General features: G+C 59.9%; 1 protein-coding gene across 3 annotated transcripts in view; it reads right to left on the reverse strand.

Moving 5' to 3' along the window:
* The window catches only part of ATP2B3 (ATPase plasma membrane Ca2+ transporting 3), a 55,886-nt gene extending 43,861 nt beyond the window's left edge, over nt 1-12,025 (reverse strand). For all 3 annotated transcript variants that reach the window (XM_044235251.1, XM_044235254.1, XM_044235253.1), the window contains exon 1: nt 11,979-12,025. The gene's annotated coding sequence lies outside the window, so the exon portion shown is untranslated. The remainder of the gene's footprint in view (nt 1-11,978) is intronic.
* Nucleotides 12,026-12,521: the final 496 nt, after the last annotated feature.

Genomic DNA, 12,521 nt, shown 5'->3' on the forward strand with positions numbered 1-12,521 from the left:
ACTGGAAGCCGGGAAGTCCCAGCATGTGCGTCACTCCCAAGTCACAGTGCCCTCAGCCCTGGGGTCAGCAAACTGGTGACAAGAACATTCTCCTTGTGCTTGCCCAATGCAAGCCAGCAGAGCCAAGTCACATCTGAGGTGGGGTCAGAGGGCGAGAGATGTGGGCCTGAGGGCCCACGTGGCCACGCGCCCTCCACCCCGGCCCTCCTTGAGGCACACTGCCCGTTGCTAGCTCCTGACAGATCCACCGAGAAGGGATGCCTTCCAGAAGGATCCATGGCTCAGCAACGTGACTTGCTGTGGGGATTTCTTGAAAAAAAAGAGCAAAAGCCTCCCCCCACCAACCAACCGGAGGCTGGCCCAGATGTGGGCTGCGGGCCCCTAGTGGGGAGGTGAGGAGTGGGTGCAGGGGCCCCCTGGAAATGCCAGTGGCAGAGCCCTGCCCTCTCCTGGGCCTGGTTTTAATCTCAGGCAGGTGAAGATGCGGCTGGGCACCCCTTCTCATGCCGCCCCCCTGCCCTGGCCAGGCCCTCTCCCTACTGCCTGGCTCCGCCCCTTCCCTGTGCATGACACACCTCGGCTGGGCACCTGGTAGGGGAGAGGAGGGCTCCCACGATGAGGCCTGCATTCAGCAGAGCAGTGAGGGAGCCCGTGCGGGGAGGGGGGGAGCTGAGGCAGAGAAGAGCCTCATTAATATTTCAGAGGCACCGTCACTGCAGCTCCTGAGCCCTCACAGCCCAGGGAGGAGGATGGGTAGAAAGAAGGAAATAAAACAGAGAAAACAGATTTAAAGGGACAGTTCCCCCCCCCCCCCGTTCCTTCCTCCCCCTTGTTCCTGGTACAATCTGTACGCACGCCAAGGAGCTCTCACGGGGAACAGCTTTGGGAAAAAACAGTAAGGGCAGAAAAGGGCCAGCCCCCCTCCCCCACTCCCCGCCAGCCCCGGGGCACCCTCTCCCCGAACTCCTGAACTCATGAACTCACGCACACATGCCTGCCCATACCCAGTTCACTGCCGCTCCACCTCCATGGCCCCCTGCACTTGCAGGGCTGCCCCTAGGGAGGGGCTGTCAGGCCATAGCCAGGCCAGAGGGCCACCTCGGGGACTCCCTGGGGGCTGCCAGCAAGGGCAAAGGATGTTTCCCATCCAGTGCCTAGTCCAGACTCAAAGGACCGTCTGAGGCCAGGAGAAAGACAGATGTACAGATTACATCCATTGGAAGTCCTTGTTAATTCGGGCTGAGCCAAAGAGGATTCTGGAAGCCAGAGAAACCTCCATGATTTAGCCCCTGCCTACAGGTGGGCGAACTTCTACAGTACCCTGGCTAGCTCATGGCCCAGGACTTGAATCTACAGCAGTGGGTGCCAGATGTGGAGGGGCCCCCTTTGCCCCAGGGGCCTTTAAAAAATGCTCAGTCCCAGTCCGAGCATCATAGTCAGGAGCGGGTGGCACTGGGAGTCTACAAAGCCCTCAGCCTGGGGATCCCAGGGCCCAGCCGGCTTTGATGCCACACATCCGCCTGCCTTCAGCGGCTCCCGGGGGGGCCCAGAATTCTCCAGTTCCAACAAGCCCCAGTGGACAATGTAAAGTGCTGCAGCTGGGAAGGAAGGCGGTATAGCAATTCCTCAAAGAACGAGACACTTGGCATCGGAGCCAGCAATTCCATGTCCGGGTCTGTACCTAAAAGAAGTGAAAGCAGGGTCTGGGGCGAGATGCGCACCCCCGCTCGTCGCAGCACGAGTCCCAGTAGCAGCCCCAAGGGCCCCGAGGGCTCATCGAGGGATGAACGCAGAAGCCAAACGGGGTCTCTCCACGCAGCGGAACATTCTTCCGTGTTCAGAAGGCAGGAGCTCGGACACCGGCCGTGACCGGAGTGAGCCCGGGAGCGATTCCTCTGCCGGACGCAAAAGGGCAGGTGCCGCGGGAGTCCGGTCCGACCCGGCGCCCGGAGCAGTCGGGCGCACAGAGACGGGGCGCGGGACGGCGGGCGCCGGGGGGCTGGGGGACACCGAGGGGGCGCCGGTGTCCAGCGGGGGCCGAGCGTCAGTCCGGGAAGATGGGAAGGTTCTGGGGAAGGACGGTGGGGACGACCGCGCCGCACGACGTAGGAATGCGCTTCGTGCCGCGGACCTGTGTGCTTGCGCGTGGCCAAGGGGGCACGTTGGATGGGCTCTGTATTTAACCACAATCAAAAAACTGAGCGGGTCTCACGGCCCTTCTTGCTCTGGGTCCGGTGATGGCAGGCATCCCACTATCTGAAATGGAAACCCTAGCGGACCATTCCACGCTTGCCCTACCCCTCCCTTTGCGCTCGGTGACCTCTGACACCATCCACATCCTGCCGCAGCTCTGTGGTCCTCCCATTAGGTGGCAGAGACGCAGAGAAGCTGTGCAGCTGGGCTCACTTGTGGCCACCACCACCAGCTCTTCTAGCCAGAAGAAGTGCGGCCCCACTCTCCACGTGAATTTTCTAGAGGTACTGAGCCCACCCTGTCCTCAGGAGAGACCAGAAGAGAGCCAGAACACCTGGGGAAGGCCTGGCCTCCACGTCTGCATTCTGTCTGTGCGAGATGGCTTTAGGAAGCGCCAACGAACCCCCAGGACCTTGTGGCAGAGACTTGCTAGACATTCCCCGATTTCTGCACCTCTTTGCCAACGTTGTATTTTAATTTTTAATCAGGCATCTTGTCATCCAGCAAAATGACTACACTCGTCCAACTCGGGTGCTACTACATGTGACACTAGGTCCTGGCCGATGGGATTCAAGCAAAGGGACAGGGACGCAGCTTCCTTTTGGACTACACTTGGGACCACACATGGGACAGAAGGGCGATAGGGCCAATGGCAGTGTTGTGTCCTTAAAGGGAAGGAATGTCACCAGCTGCTTGCCTCACCACCGCCATGCCTCCCTGAAGTCTCCACGACCCAAGACAGGTCCACACTTCTGTGGGCTCCCTGGGACCCAGAGCGGGGTTCCCTCTCACCTGCTCAGCGGGAAGACACTGTCCTGGAAGTTCTAGCTAAGGCAGCACACAGAGCCGTGAGAGGATTGAAAGAGACAGTATAACAGTCTGGTCACAGGCAATGCCAAGCACCTGGGCGGCACGAAACCTTGTTCTCCATGCTGGACGGAGTTACGCTGTAACCAATTTGTTCAGTGCTACTGGCCCTGCTTTAGGGCTGAGGCTGCTGAGGCACAGAGAGGTTGAGCTCACTCAAGGTCACACAGCCAGCAAGGAGCAGAAGCCAACATGAACTCAAGTGGTCTGGCTCCAGAGAATTCTACACTGCTCCTCTGCCAACTGACTGCCCAGGAAACCCCAGAAAAGCAATGAACACATGATTAGAACCAATTAAAAGAGTTCAACGAAGTGGCGAGACAGGAAATCTGTCCCCATAAACCTCAGGGCTCGGGAGTGAGGCCACCGGAGTCAGGGCTGGCTGTCCCTGCCGGCCCAAGGCACTCGGCCTCCCTGGGTCTCCACTCTCGCATCTGGATTCTTCTTCCTGCTGGCTGGGTTGCTGTGAGCTCTGGGGACAGGGTGCCACCACACCCGCACACCCGGCAAGGTCCCCTGGGTGCCTGCTTCCCCAGAAAGAAGATGAGATAGGGGATGCCTTTTATCCAGTCCTCCCTCTGCCACGCCCCCTGCCCTCCACCTGCCCAAAGCCCTGAGCTCTCTCTGAGCCCACCTAGATCCCAGAATTCATAGGTCCAAACCGGACTCCACTAGCCAGGCCAGAACATTCTGCTTGGTCAGGGGCTGGCACTGGGAGATGCTTGGAGGCTTCCCCATTTCTGGGGTCAACTTCAAGCTGGCCAGGGCCATGAATCCTTCCTGGAGAGTGCTGGACGCCGTGGGGACCACCAGCGCCCCAGGCTGCTTCTCAAGGGAAGTCTACACTCCCCCACGGGTGGCTCTCAGAGGGCCCTTTCCAGCTGGGGCCTTGAAGAGTCATTACAGGGGTCGCAACTCTGCCTGGGGAAGGCAGTCATTTGTTTCCTGCCAGAGAAGGCGAGAGCTGGAGAAGGAGAGTGCTAGAGAGCAGGAGCCGAGAGCTGACGGGCAGGAAGCATAATGACACTAATTATCCAATTACAGCCGCTCAGGAGGGGACTGCATTGCAGCAGGGAGCCTGAGCCGGCACCCCTTCCCCCCATACCCATGGTCTGGCTCATGGTGGCCTACACCCCTCCGGCTCTATCCCGTGAGCAGCTGGTGGGTCCCGGGCCTGCCCCGCAGAGCGCAGAGCACAGAGGGGGGGCCTGGCCTGTGGCCTCAGGAGGGGCAGGTGGGCGGAGACCCAGGAACACTGTGGCTGGCCTCTGGGGCATGCCTCCAACTCCAAGTGGGGTCTCGGAGGTAGCAGAACTCCGTCCTCCTGGCTTTCATAGAGGACACAGGGATAGAATAGGGGGTCCCTAATCCCAATCCTTGCCCAAGTCTCCCCAACTCCGTCTGTGCTACCACATAGTTTGCCCCCCACCAGCTTCCAATCCCCTAAGCCAGCTGCAAACCACTGGAATTATGGGCAGCTGACGGCCACGGGTCACTGCAGGCCCAGGGGTGACTAAACAAGGAGACGACCGGGAAACACACACGTCCCTCCTGGGGACAGGCTCCACAGGGGCCCCACTGTGGGTCCTGGCAGGGAGAGGATCTGTTTTCTGGAAATAGGCTGAAGCCCTTGGGAAGACAGTCTTGGGGAGACTCACTGGGTCAAGGTCAGGGGCCAGGAGGACCGTCAGGGAAGGAGACCCACTTCCCTGTGGCCAGCGAGAGTCTGGAAGACCAGGCGCCAGTGGGGGATGGGGGATGGGGGATGTGGGGGGCAAACTTGGGCTCCACCCTTGTAGGACCTGACTGGGCTGGAGGCTCCAGTCAGGTTCATAGAGCCAACAGGACATGCAGGAAGGGCTGGCCAGGACTGTCACCATATGGGGAGCTTAGGTGCAGGTCACTCCAAGCACTTAGGAAAGACTTTGGCCTTGGCCATTCCTTCGGGAGGGGAGTGGCAAGGGTGCTGGATGAAGCAGAGAAGCCGTGCTCAGACTAAAGATGGGAGCGGAGTCGAGCTGGCCGTCTAGGACCCGGACACCAATACGCTCGCACCATCTTTCCAGGCTAACTTTGGAGGAGCACCTGCAGCCAAAGGCGCTGGTAGAGGAGAGTGACGGACGGGGAGGGCTATCTGCAAGGCCACCTTACCAGCCCTGACTGGCGACTCTGGCAGGACCTGAAGGTCACCAAGGGCCTGGCTGTCATCTCCTGAAAGATCAAGCCCGGCCAGAGACTGAAAGTCTGTTTCTGGCGGAGGACCCCAGCACACAAAGCCAGAAGGCATTGCCTGCAAAGGCCTGCGAGGACTCCACGAAGATCCTGCAGGGCCCTTCTCATGCTGGGACACCTCTACTGTGACAAGAACGTGGTGGGGCCTGAGTTTCCCCCCAGCATACCCCACACCCCCACCCATTGGCAAAAACCCGGGGGTCGTGGGAAGGAGGAACCAGATGGGGTGGGGGGCACCCTGCCCCGGCTTGTGCCCGTGCCTGTGCCCTATGCTCCTGTCCCACTGCAGGTGTTGGGCTAATCAGGTTCGAGCCTTCCTCTGACCGCGGAGGTGACCCCACTCACGGGGCAGGGCTCAGGGACCTCAGCAGCCCGAGGAGCCCAGACTGCCTATGTCTAGACTGAGAGCCTCCCTCCTAGGCTTGTGGCTCCAAACCAAGATGGGAAATTCGGCCCCTGAGTTCTCCCAGGAGGACCAGACCTGAAGCCCGTTAAGGGGAGGGTGTCAGGGAAGGTCCCCTGGACCTGGCGTGGCAGGTGGAGGCTTGAACGTGGCCCGGAACTCACTCGCCCCAACACTTCCCCACGCTGCGCACCCAGGGCACTGAGCGCTTTCTGCCGGGCTGGTTGACTGTGGAGAAGGGTCCTCCGTGTCCGGTCACAACCCACGCCACCATCAGGCCCGTGTCAGCGATCGATCGTGCAGACGGCGGGTCGGCAGAGAGCCGACGCTCCACGCGTCTCGACCCCGGTTCAGGGTTTGCGCCCAAACGGCAGCGTCCGTGGATGCCCAGGGTCGGGATGGTTCAGGGACTGCTGGTGTTCCCAGGCCACTGAGGGGAAAACGGACTGCCGTGGCTCTTTGGAATACTCCTGCCTTGGGGGCAAGCCAGAGACATGACTCCCGAAGAGTAGCCCAAAGACCGTCTGGGTCCCGAGTCCCGGCAGCCCCGGCGAGGGCGGCAATTCCCACAGCTCCCCGGTTCCCGGCTTGCCAGCTCTGTTTTTGTTTCTTAATCAGGAGGCTCTGGTGCTCCTGGGCTGTCTGGCCATCCTCATCTGTGAGCCTTTGCTTCTGAGCACGCTCTCCTGCCCGCACTGTGTGTGTCTGTTAGGGAGACCCACAGTGTCTGTGGAGAGAAAAGGAGGTTTGCTCTGCTTTAAGATTGCTAAGGTGTGACCTGTAGGTCAGGTATTAAAAGATGCAAGGTGTGAGCCCACAGACAGGTCCATGGAACGAGATGGGCAGCTCAGAAATAGGCCCTACCCCACATCAGAACCCATCTCGACTAAGGAGAGATCACACAGCAGCACACGCACGCACACATGCGGGGCAAACCAAGAAATGGATGGCTCTCAGATTTTTGTAAGGGATTTTGTGGGCCCGGAAGTAATGGAAGAAATCACAAAAATGGGTGACACAGAAAGTATTTATCTCATACACGAAAAAAAAAATCAAAGGCAAAGAACAAAGAATTTTCAAAATCACTTGCAACAAGTATGCTACGTTGTCAATATCGCTCACGAGTAAAGTTTGTCTAAACCTGCAAGAAAAACCCTAGTGTCTCAACAAACAAAGGTGAGAAAAGACAGGTCACTAGAAGAGAGAGAGAGAGAGAGAGAGAGAGAGAGAGAGAGAGTGAGAGAGTGAGAGAGAGGGACAACGAAATAAACGTGGGGAGGGATTGCTCACTCTGATGAGCAATTAAAGAAACAGACACTGAAGCAGAAATTTTGGCCCCAGATACTCCTGCCCGGCTGTTTGCTTATAACATGTAACGCTGGCAAGGCTTCCGTGAGTCAGTCTTTCGGATGTACTAAAGAGCCCTTCTGGAGAACAGCTTGGCAGAACGAGCTTCTGTCTGGGCGCTCGCTCCTCGGGACAGGATGAATATCACCCACCAAGATGCTCGGCAGAGCCTCACGTATGACCCCAAAGCGGGTCTGATTGCCTGGGTCTTCGCAGATAGCCAAAGAGTTAAGCAAATGGTCATCTCTTGAGAGAATATTATTCGGCCATTAAAAATGGTAATGACAGCCCCGAGGACTGCCTCGGTACGTCCCGGCTGCTGGATAAATTTGGAGTCCCTTCTTTGCCCAGGCCAAGTTCTGTCTTGAGTTTTGCAATAAGCACTTCACTGCTTTCAAAATCTTAAAAAAAAAAATTAAACTATATCCGTTTTGAACAAGATCATTTAGGAAGGGATTATATTAGTAAAGAAAGTGCTTCTGTGAAGGAAAAAATAGATCACACAATCTTGCCCGTGGTGTAATTACAGTGATGTGAAAAGAAATGGACTCTGCAAAGAAATGAGATGGGGATGGAATGGGGGGGTTCCTCCATCTTCTACTTCTCCGTGTTTTATGAATCTTCATGTTAAGAGCATTATTTTTAAATGGAAGGAAGTCAACGTTATTTTTGCTGTTGTTGTTTTAAACCCAAGAACCTCACCCATCTGTGCAGAGCTGCACGGCCCCACCGGCGTGTTCCAGGTGAGCGAGCCTGAGGCACATGGCAGGAGCGTAATCAGAATGGAGCGGGACCAGATCCACATTGGCCCCAAGCCAGTGTGTGCCAGGGCCTCGTGGAGGTCTGCTCTCTCACCATGTTTGTGGGGGCACCTGCGCCAGCCCTTGGCAGTGGTGGCAGAGGCCCCCAACCTGTCCAGGGAACAGACAGGCTGCCCAGAGCCATCCATACCCACTGGCCCACTCCCTTTCAAGGAGCCGTGGGGGGACAGGCAGGGCAGAGAGCTCAGGGTCTGGGTGAGGCCTGGAGTCTGCCCTAGCTCTGAAGGGGCGCTATGTGACGGAACCTTCTGGAATGATGGAAATGTTCTCAATCTACCCTGTCTGACACAATAGCCGCGTGTGTCTACTGAGCACTTGAAGTGTGGCTAGTGAGGCCGAGAAACTGAATTTTAAATTTTGCTGAATTTTAATGAAATTACCCCTTGTGGTGAGTGGTACCGTGTTGGACTGCGAAGCCCCACACGGTGCCTCGAGATTGGTACTCGTTTGGATAAAAGGGGCTTCCTTTTACCGAGGGACCCGCCTACAGACCCCAAGGCTCAGGACCACTTCACATCAGGCGCTCTCCAATAACACTGACCTAGCACCCCGCCCACCCACCTCTGCTTTCAGCCCAAGTCTCTGGAAACCTCTTGTGCTCCAAGCCCCCTGCCAGTCCAGCGAGGTGGGAATCAGGAGAACTCTCCAGCACTATCCTCCCACCTGGACCACTTCATCCTGGAGCTCTGGTGGGCTCTGCCACGACCTCAGCCATTGGCCCTTGACCTCATCCCCTTCCCAACCTTGGCAATGCAGGATGCCCAGCCTTCCCTCCTGCATCTGAGTTCCCCTTTCCCTCCATCCTGGTGACGTGTGGGCTCAGATCCCGCTCTCCAGGCGGTACCCCAGGCCACCTTCCAGCACCTCCCACCCAACAGAAGGCGCACAGGCAGGGGAGGGCTTTCCAGCCAGGCAGGGCAGGGAAGAGAGGAGCAGTGACGAGCCTTCTGGGAAATGACGGGTTTGCGGAGGAGACATGTGCACGTTCCAGGTCTCTGCCCGCCCTGCCCAGCAAAGGTACAACCAGAGCCTGGCTCCTGGGCCCAACTCGGAGACGGCAGTGATGACGCTCTCGGGCGGCCTGCCGTCAGATTTGAGCATCTACATTTGCTGCCACAGCCCAGGTCCCCGTCTGTCAGCTGCCATTTATGCACACCGAGACTGTGCCTTCGTAGAGGCGACCTGGAGGGGCCACGCAGACTTACTGAAGAGTAGATCACCCCCCCAACTTGCTTTGGATCGCTGTAAATCCATGGTTTGTCCATTTCTCTCAGTGGGCAGATGGGGGCCCAGCTGGCTCAGCTCCGGAGCTGCAGGGTCTCCCCCGGGCTAGAGGTGCCCTCGATATTCAGCTCACGTGTACGACTACTGGCCTGCCTTCCCATCTCGATTTTGCCACCTGCTGGCTGCATGACCTTGGGCAAGTTGCCTAACCTCCCTGGGCCTCAGTCCACTCATCTGTAAAATGGGGATAGTAACGGCCCTTGCTTCGCTGGGTTGCTGTTTCAGTGACGCGAGGGAGTGTTGCAAAGCCCTGGGAAGAAGAGCGGCTGGCCCAAGGCGAGTGCCGTCTGTATTACTGCCGTTACTGCTGATAATCGGATGTGCTCGTAACCTCTGCTGGAGACAGCAGCCCTCAGTTTAAAACTGGAAGGAGGGTGTGCCATGGGCATAGCCCCCATGCGTGCCGACAACTTGGTCTGTAAGCGGGAGGAGGAAGCCAGGCCTGGCTTTGCCGGCTTCAAGGGCACCAGCTCTCAGAGCCCCCAGCGACCCACCAGGGCACTCTTGTCCTATCCACCGGGATCAGGAGGGGCCCCCTCTATAAGCCACGCTGGGGGAGGGAGAGGGACCAAAGCTGACCCCAGCACCCTTGGCTGCCTTCCTGGGCTGGGAGAAGATGTTCGGGGACGGAGAGTGCTCACTGACTCAGGGCCTGGCCTCTCCCCACTCGCTCGCAAATGATTCAACCTCTGAAGCTCCAGCTTAGAATCCTGAAATGTCAGCGGACTCTCGGAGACCCACCCCTACCCTCCCCAGGCCTGGAGCAGAGAAGGGACTTGGCCAAGGTCACAAAGACCATCAAGCCCAGAGCTGGCACCCAAATTGAGCTCCTGGTTAGGCCAAGACGCCCCCTTCCAGCCACCTTTGCCCGCCAGGGTCCTGCTGCCGCACCCCTGCTGTTTGTAGCTCTCTCCCCAGGGCGCTCTTAACCTTGGGGGCTTCCTTCCCCAAGGAGTGGCTTTCCTTCTGGCTCTGCGCAAAGCCCCCTCCCACGCCACCCCAGTTCCATCTGCCTGCGTTCCCCCCCCCCCCAACACACACACACTTCTGTGCCAGAACTGCCTGCCCCTTTGCTAGAACCACCTGGCAGCACTGGGCAGGGACCAGGTTGATTTGATCAAGACTAGCTGTGTCCTTGGCCGTCCCTCTCCTCCAGGCCAACAGCAGGGACAATCAATGCCCTGGGACCGAAGCTGTCCAGCCCCTTCCAACTGGCTCGCTCTCCAGGGGCCAGCTCACCCGCACACACTCTGCCAGCCTAAGGCCCTGGCAGCCCCCCAACCCTCTCCTCTGTGGGCCAGTTCTGGTCGGGGCTCCCAGCTCCCTGCTTCCCAGCCACATGGCCTTGGTTTCCTCGACTGTGAAAGCACACCTTACATGTGATGTGGATAGAGAGATTCAGCCGGGGGTGGGGGGAGGAGGGGGCTCCAGGGACCTGCTCAGAATGGTGCTGGGACATGTGGGAGGTGCTCTGCCCCACCAGGCTCCTGGCCGTGTCCCCATCCATCCATCCATCCATCCATCCAGTCAAGGTAGGGCCAAGTCCTTTCTCTCGAGGCCTCAATTACCCCAACTGAGAAATGGGAACAAAGAGCCCAGCCTTGCCTCTCTCATCCGGTGATTCTGCAGATTCAGTGAGGTCAAGGTCGTGAACGTGCCACACAGAAACCTGTATCCACTTGGAGTCAGGCCTATGCTGGGCACTCAAGGGCTCTCTGCCTTATAATGCTCACGGACTACTGAAGGGTGATGGCAATGAAGGGGACACAGAGCTAGTGGGTGAACGGGGGGGAGGTTTGCCTTACAGGCTGGGAGCCAGGGGAGATTAGGTTGGCCAGGGTCAAGGCTGAACTCGTCCCTGTGGCCAGCGGGAACCCACTTTAGGTCCGAAGCTCAATGACCTCATCTTTGAAATACCGAGGGGGCACACTCACTTGCCTGTCCCCGGGGAGAGCCAAGCTCCTCGTTGAGGGGTGCTGGTCCTGCCCTGCCCCTTGAGGTACTGTTTCCACACATTCTTCCCAGCCCCCACCCCAAGACTCCCTACATGCCTCTGTCCTGTCTGCCACCCCTCCTCAGAGGGCCAGCTGCTAAGCCCGCAGGGACCAGCAGAAGGAAAGGGACCAGGTCCTAAAGACAGACTCTGCCCGTCCAAGGCGGAGACCCAGGGCTCCCTCCTTTGGGAGATGCCGCACCAGCCTCCAAATTCCAGAATCCTAAACCCAGAGAACACTGAGGCCCAATAGAAGCCATCTGGCCAAGGTCACACAGGTGAGGAGGGGGAGGACAGCTGTGCGTGGAGGGATGGAAAAGGAGTTACCCAAGTGTGGCCTGGGAGGCTTGTTGTTGGCGCTGCCCGGGCAGGTGGCAGGGTCTGCTGGGCAGCTGTGTGGGCGTGCGGGGGACAGTGTAGGAACGCGTGAGGGTTTCTCAGTGTGTTGGGGGAAGATGACACAGTGCGAGGGCGCGGGGCGGGGGGAGGGGGTGTCGAGAGACTCTGGGAAGGTGCACAGCGCAACCTGGCTCTAGCCCAGGCCCGGGAGGCCAGGCTCTGCCCGCCCAGGACCCCGCCCGCAGCCCCCGGCGGCCTTCCCACCACCCCCACCGGCGGAGATGCGCGTGCGCGCGCGGGATGCGGGGCGCGGGGTGCGGGGCGCTGCCCGCCAGCCCAGGGCTCCCGGGGTGACGCGCGGCGCCGCAAGGACACGCAGGCCGGACGCGGGGCGCAGGTGCGGTGGGCGGGGACCCGCGTCCCCCCACCTGCCGGCCGCGCCACCTGCTGGGCCGCCCGCCCCGCCCGCCCCTGCCTGCGCGCCCCAGGCACCACTTACCCGGTCCCGGGCACGGCCGACGCCGCGGCCTCGGCTCCAGCGGCTGCTGTCGCTGCAGACGGGCGCCTGGCGGGCAGCGATCCGCTCCAAGGACGGAAAGGCCCGGGCACAGGGCGACCTGGCCGGAGGCGCCGGGCGCGACCCTCCGCGGCAGGCGAGAGCTGCGGCCGAGTGCTCCTCACGCTCCGCACCGGCGGCGGCGGGCGACGCGGCGCGCTCGGCTCCAGCCGCAGCTCTGAGCGCGGAGGGAGGGAGGAGGGAGGGAGGGGAAGGAGGCGGGGGGGGGGGGGGGGGGGAGGAGGAGAAGGGAGGAGGGAGCGGGCGCGGGGGGCGGCGCGCCGCGCGGGGTCCGCGGGGCTCCAGAGCCACGCTCCTGGAGCGCGCCCTTCTGTCCCCTGGGATGCGCGGGGGTGCCTGTCCTTCCGGGTCTGCCAGTGCCCCCGGAGGGCGCTAGCGGATGAGAGGTGGGCTTGGCTGGAAACGTGCGGGCCCTGGCACCTGGGAGTGCAGGGAAAGAGCGGTGAGCATGTGACTGGGGCACCC

This window comes from Neovison vison, chromosome X (genome assembly GCF_020171115.1).
Source record: "Neovison vison isolate M4711 chromosome X, ASM_NN_V1, whole genome shotgun sequence".
Lineage (NCBI taxonomy): Eukaryota > Metazoa > Chordata > Mammalia > Carnivora > Mustelidae > Neogale > Neogale vison.